Consider the following 6,971-nt stretch of genomic DNA (forward strand, 5'->3'; position numbering starts at 1 on the left):
AGAAAACACATAAAATTTGGCTGCAAGGCCAGAAGTTATTAGGTCACACAGTAGGTCAGATGATGGTACCAGGAGACCACAAGGCACAGGAGCAGATGAGAAGGCCTAGCTGTCCACTAACTGATGAGAAGCATGAGAATTATTGATTTCAATTTTACTGGAACTATGTAAGCAGTTAAACTATCTGGCACATGGTTGGGGCTAAAGAAATGTAAGTTAGGGGCAGGTAGGTGGTGCAGTGAATAGAGCACCAGCCCTGGAGTCAGGAAAACCTGAGTTCAAATCTGGCCTCAGACACCTGACACACTTACTAGCCGTGTGACCTTGGGCAAGTCACTTAATCCCAATTGCCCTGCCTTTCCCCCTCCAAAAAAAAAAAAGAAATGTAGATTAAATAGAAATGTTTCCATGCTCCCCTCTGACCTTTTTTTCAGATCTTACTGTATAGCAAAAGCCACTGCATGCATTGTTGTTTTGATTCTGCAGCACGATTTCATTTCTTCACATATTTCTCTATTATCTACATATTAACCATTTCTTACATAATGCCTTACAGTATGCTCAAATGTTATTTGTTAAGCCATTCCATAGTTACTGGACATATAAACTATTTTCAGTTTTTTGCTATTATACATTACATATGTTTAATTTTATATTGTTATTAATTATATTATTGATGTAAATTATATTGTCTTAGAGGAATAAGTGTTTAGTAATTTTAATACTGCATATTACTTTCTTCTATCCTAAAATATTCCAAGAAGGTAGAGCTTCAATGAGAGGTGCTAAGGATAATGTAGGGTGACCTGACAATAATTATAAACAAAGTACCTTGAAGGATGAATGGTATGGTGTACTAAGAGCTTAAATTCAAAAAAAGATCTGGAATTCAAGTCCTAGCTTCAATACTTACTGGCCCTGCCTACTTCAATGAGGAACTGACAAGATAATCATACTTGTATTACTTAGAAGGGTTGTGGAGAGGAAGTGCTTTATAAATACATTTCTCAATGATTTCAAGCAATATAAGGTACAACAAAACTAGAAAAGCCAAAATAAATTCAGCAGAACCTTTCTCTCTCCCAAAATAGGTTCTATTACTAATTCCAGTAAAAGGTAATTTCCTTGCCACAAATATCTGATATGAAATGCCCCGATATTTAAGGGAGTTAATACCCTACAACTATTTTTTTAAAAATCATTTCCCAAGATAGAAGTTAGGAGCCTCAACTAGGGGCACTAGGGGTAGTAATTTCTGAATTTATTATTGTCTCATCAAGGGAGCAAAGAGTACAAAGGAATAAAAGAACACTCCTCTAGGTCAACAAACTTTGCTTGGAAAATCATTGTACAAATGAGCGTTCAAATATGGAAAAAAGGTAGGAAAGAACACAAGATTTGCAGCCAAAAGACAGGTTCAAATATGGGCTTTGCTACTCACTATGTGACACTTGAGTCATTTAACCTCTTTCAGACTTAGTTTCCTCCTGGGTAAAACAAGAGTGGAATGGACTAGATAATTCTAAGCTCCCTTGCAGTTCTAAATATATGACCTTATAATGATTAGCTCTGAATTTTTGGGGACTGTTGCAGACTCTTAACATGCTGATAACACTTCCCCTTTAAGAAAAGAATTTAGCGCCATGGCTGGCAAACTGACAAAGAACGGCTTCAAGAAGAGATCAAGTTGTTAAATAGTTGTTAATTTGGTTGCCTTGGCTTCATTATCTCACATAACTGGGCATGTGGATAGGTGACCCAGTGGATAGAGTGTAGGCCTGGAGTCAGGAAGACCTGAGTTCAAATCCAAGCTTAGACATTTACTAGCTGTGTGACCCTGGGCAAGTCACTTAACCCTGTTTGCCTCAGTTTCCTCATCTGTAAAACGAGCTGGAGAAGGAAATGGCAAACCACTTTGCCAAGAAAACCCCAAATGTGGTCACAAAGTCGTACATCACTGAAACGCCTTAATAGCAACAACTTGGCATGTAAGGCAGGGAAATTCTTTTCACAGATCCTCAATGGGTTGACCTGTAGCCTTCTCCTCTTACCACAGTTCTGTCTCCCTCTCTATACTCAATCTTTCCACCCCCATATACTGTCCAGTTGGCTTCAGATTCTAGAGTCCCTTGACTGGCCAGGTAGCAGAAGGGATATGGTAACCAGAGGCTGCCATTCTAACTAACCAAGCCTGAAAGTCCTACAGAGCTTTTATGACACAGGTCTCTACCTCCATTCTCAAGCATATCAAATCTCAGTAATGATAACATCACTGGGCAAACAACAATTATTTTCAGAGAAGAGAAAGTTATTATGTGAATACACAGGTTATGAATCAAGACCCACATAGGAATGCAAGTTATTATGCGAACAGCTTCTAAGAATTAAGCTGACAGAGAAAGAAAAATGATGCACAATGAGAGTCAAGAAATTCTTGTTACTTCTAAATATTCATCCCACCTAACCTCAAATACTAGAAATGCCTAATATTAGAGCCTTGAACTTCCTTATTTTACAGATAATAAAACTGAGACCCACAAAGATGAAGTGTCTTGCTCAGGGTCACAGAGTCAATAAGAAGATCTGGGACTAGAACCCAAGCCCCCCAGCTTCTAATCCAGTATTATTCTACTCTATCACCAAACAAGTGCGATATATGCACAACAATCATTCATCAAAGTCTCTCCTCTCCTTCAGGGCCTTTTGCCTAGCTTGGAAAAAAGATCTACCTTCTACCAAACTGACCACCGCAGCTTTTTAGGGAACACTGAGGAGTGACATGCATGTTTCTATACAGTACTGGTTTCATATCATATCCACACACATTAATGACAGGTATGAAGTAATATATATGTTTTTGTATTCACAACATAGTCATTTGAGTTTAAAGAGAAAGAAGGTGAAGTTGTGCCAACAGTACAACTTGGAACTTATACCTAGAAGACAAGCCTGGGGCTTGTTGTACCTGTTTTCTTAAGGCTAGCATTTTCAGAATAAAAAGGCATGCAAACAATTTCATGAGAGCAGTGAGAAAAATGCACTTGCAGCTCAGAAACATGGCTCCACTTTTTAGTTCAGTCAATTAATTTGCCGAGTGATCTGTGAGAACATACAATGTTTCTGGCTTGTGGTTAACTTTAATTTCTTAATTTTCATCTCTACTAGAATTTCACCTATCCAGCTCTGGATCCTATGAATATATATACCATGAATCTCTCTGTTCCAAACAACAGAATTACGTTCTGTCTTTGAGTACAGAATCAAGCTGCAGACAGTCATAAAGTGTTACAAGAGAATGGGACAAGGAGTTCATCCCCGGATAAATGAATCACACTCTGATTTGAAAGGGTCCTAAAATACCATCTAGTCCAACCCATACTTTAACAAAAATTTCCCAAAGAATCTACCCAATAAGTGATCAACTAGCCACTGCTTGAAGACTTCCAAGGAAGAACAATCCATTGCGTAGCAAGGCATTCTATTCCACTTTTGAAAGGCTCTGTCAGTGCCTTTCCTGACCCCTCAATTTGCCTCCTTGAAATGTCCACCCATTTCTCCTCATAGTAATATCCTTCCTAAATTGTAGCATCCAGAAGCAAAATAATACTCTGGATGTGGTCTGAACAATGCAGAAAACAGCTAATCAATCAATCAATCACCAGGCATTTCTTAAGGATTGTGCACATCTCAACGCAGCCAGCCTAAACTGTCTTAGCCAGTATTAGCTTTCTGGCTGTCATATCGCAATGTTGACTCTCATTGCGTTTGCAGCCCAATAAAGCACCATTATCTTTTTCAGACCACCAGCTGCCTGCCCATGCCACCACTATTTTATCCTTGTGAAGTTATTTATTTGAACCAAGTGTGAGAATTTAGGATGACAGTGTTAGAGCTGAAAGAGCTCTCAAAGGCAATGTATTCCAACCCACTCATTTTGAAATAAGGAAACTGAGACTCAAGAGGTTAAGTAACTTTACCAATAGTAGAAAGGTAGTGAAAAAGATGGGATTTTAAACCGATATTTCTAAAATCATTTCTATTTAGATTTCATCTGATTAGATTTTGCCCCAACTTCAAGTCTGGCAAGATTTTTTACTATCCCTTCTTCTAGCTCCATATATGTATGTTATTTGCAAATTTGATGCACTCGTCACCTACACACCTTTAACCAAATCATTGCTGAAAACATTCAATAGCACTGGGCAGAGCATGGAACACCAGGACACACACTCCAAGAACAATTCTGCCAAGCTGACATCTAATCATAATCATTAACGATTGAGTCCAGTCATTTAACCAGTTCCAATCTTCACTGCATTATCATGAAATCCACATTCCTACATCGTGCTCAGGACAATAGCAGGAGAGACTCTATTCAGTGTTTTGCCAACATCTAGGTAACTCTATCCATAGAAGTCACCTGGTCTATCCATCCAGTAGCCTGGTCCAAAAAAAAAGTGGGGCGGGGATGAGGTTGGTCAATGTAATTAACAAAATATCTACTGAGTGCCTACTATTAATAAGGTACCTTGCTAGGTGCTGGGGAAAACAAAGACAAAAATAAAACTCTCCAACCTCAAGAAGCTTAACCAGAAGTATACACCACGTACACAAATAAGCATAGTATTAGGAAAATGAATACAGGTTCTAGACTTTTCTCTCTCAAACAAATTTTGTTACTATTTTGTTAAGTTCTGTAAAGTAATTCCTTGGTAGATTAATTGGTATAGGACCAAATCCGTGAATCAGTTTAACTAACACTATTATTTTAATTATATTGGCTTGACCAAATAATGAATAATGAATCTATTTGTGATTTCCTCTAATTCTATAGTATCTTATAGATATTAGTTAAAATCTAAAGTGGTAACCACCAGATATTTTATGCAATTGTAGTTCTCAATGGAGTTCCAATTCCTACTACTTTTGTTAGGTTTGTATTGAACTGCTGATGATTTTCATGAACTTATTTTATATTCTGATACTTTACTGAAGCCTTAAATAATCTTTGTTAGTTTCTTCACTTAAGATTTTTTTCCTAAATAAACCATATTATATTGTGAAAACATGTTCTACATAATTTTGTACATATAAATGGGTATAATTTCTTGTCTTTTCAATGAATGGAGGGGGGAGAAGGGAGGCTGAAGGAAGAGAATTTGGAACTGAAAGTAAAAATGTTCTTTTAAAAAAATAAATGAAACACATCATCTGTAAATTTTGCCTCTAACAATGTTTCTATCTTCAATTTCCCTTTTATCTTGTTATATTCAGCATGTATAGAACTGTGTCAAATATAATAGGGAGAGGGATTACTTTACAGAACTAAATGAACAAAATACGTTCAGAAGAACAGAGGTCTGGTATCTCAAGGGAAAAATGAAAACCATTAGAACTACAAGATCAAAGAATTACTGCTTAAATGTATAGTTTGAGATTTGGTACTCATAAAAAAATCTTTGCTACTGGTTATGAAATAAAAATGTAGACCAGTGTTACAAATTACACAAGCAACACACAGAAGTAATCAAATACAATAGCTCCAATGTTCAAGAAACCCAATACCAGAATTTACATGAGAATTAATGTTAGAAGGAATGGCTCTCTGGGATGAGGAAAAAGGAAGGATATGGGTGAAAATGTAGGTGATTGTTAAAAAATCAATAAAATTTTATTAAAAAAAAAAAGAATTGCTCAGAAAATCAGAAAGCGGTTTGACAGAAAATAGGTTTCAAATACCATCTTAAAATATACCAAATTAGGAGCAACTCATAAAACAAATCAGCAAGCAAAAAAAAAGAGTGTCTTTCAAAACTGTGGCTAAAGGGAAAATTCATAATCAGGAGGATAGATAATAAATGATTCTAATTACAAAAAATGAAAAGACTTTTACCGCAGCAAAATCAATGCAACTATTAAAAGGAGAGAAATTACTGATGGGGGTGAAATCTCATCAAATACTTCTGAAAAGTCTAACACCCAAGATATGTAAAGAACTGACAAATGTGACCACTTTCCCATAGAGGTTAAAAGGTATCAATCACTACATGAACAAGTAAGAGAAATGAAAGTTAAAATAATTTCATTAGACCATGAACTCTTTCAGAGTACAGATTGTCTTTTACCTTTCTTTTCATTCCCTTAACTTAGGACAGTCCCTGGCACAATGTAGGTGTTTCATAAATACTTGCAAATGACTGATTCTATCACTTAAATCCATCAAACTGACAAAGATAATAAAACAATAATCAATGTTGGAGGAAGGGCAGAGAAATAGGAACACTAATGTATTATTAGCTGATCTATGAATTTGTTTAACAGTTCTGAAAAACAATTTAGAATTATGCTAGAAAAGCCACTAAACTGTGTTGATTCATCCAATCCATTATCAGGGATATGTTAGAAAGAGATCAATGACAAACAGAAGGGCCACCCATATAATGAAATGTTCACATCAGCATTCTTTGTAGTAGCAAAAAATTGACTGTCAGTTTCTTAAATGTAGTCCAGGTCAGTCAGCCTGCTTACCTGAACTGCTAAAGAGCTGCTAGGTGCTCTCTTAATACCTCTCTACTCATCATGGATATGAATGCCCTTTGAGACGTTTCTGTTTCATCCTTTTCAGGACCGGAGAGCATTCTCCTGGGCAGAGGAAAAAAAATGAAGCACAAAAGAGTGGAGCAGTTGCACTTTCTTCCATCCATGCTCACCAGCAGTTTCTTGAAACTTGTCTTTTCCTCAACATAATAAACCATGTTTTGATATCCTGAACTTTCTTCAGTAACCTCAGTACATTCTGAGACTGACAAATTGTGACCACTTTCCCATAGAGAAGCAGTTAAAAGGTATCAATCAAAGTCACAATTTTCCCTCCTCCCTGGCCGGCAGCCTGGTTACTTTATTAGCATCACTGGTCTCCACAGATTTCTGTGTTCTGCAAATATTCTCCTAGTCCTTTTACCCCATAATGC

The 6,971-nt window shown here is 36.7% G+C and overlaps 1 protein-coding gene across 16 annotated transcripts in view; it reads right to left on the reverse strand.

Moving 5' to 3' along the window:
* Nucleotides 1–6,971, reverse strand: part of PHACTR4 (phosphatase and actin regulator 4) — a 129,122-nt gene that overhangs the window by 58,048 nt on the left and 64,103 nt on the right. For 3 of the 16 annotated variants that reach the window (XM_069078705.1, XM_069078708.1, XM_069078706.1), the window contains one exon: nt 6,529–6,642. The exons of the other annotated variants lie outside the window; for them this stretch is intronic. The gene's annotated coding sequence lies outside the window, so the exon portion shown is untranslated. The remainder of the gene's footprint in view (nt 1–6,528; nt 6,643–6,971) is intronic. 16 annotated transcript variants of the gene reach the window in all.

This window comes from Petaurus breviceps, unplaced genomic scaffold, assembly GCF_028583685.1.
Source record: "Petaurus breviceps papuanus isolate PSGF00001 unplaced genomic scaffold, PetGlider_PUasm1.0 91041, whole genome shotgun sequence".
NCBI lineage: Eukaryota > Metazoa > Chordata > Mammalia > Diprotodontia > Petauridae > Petaurus > Petaurus breviceps.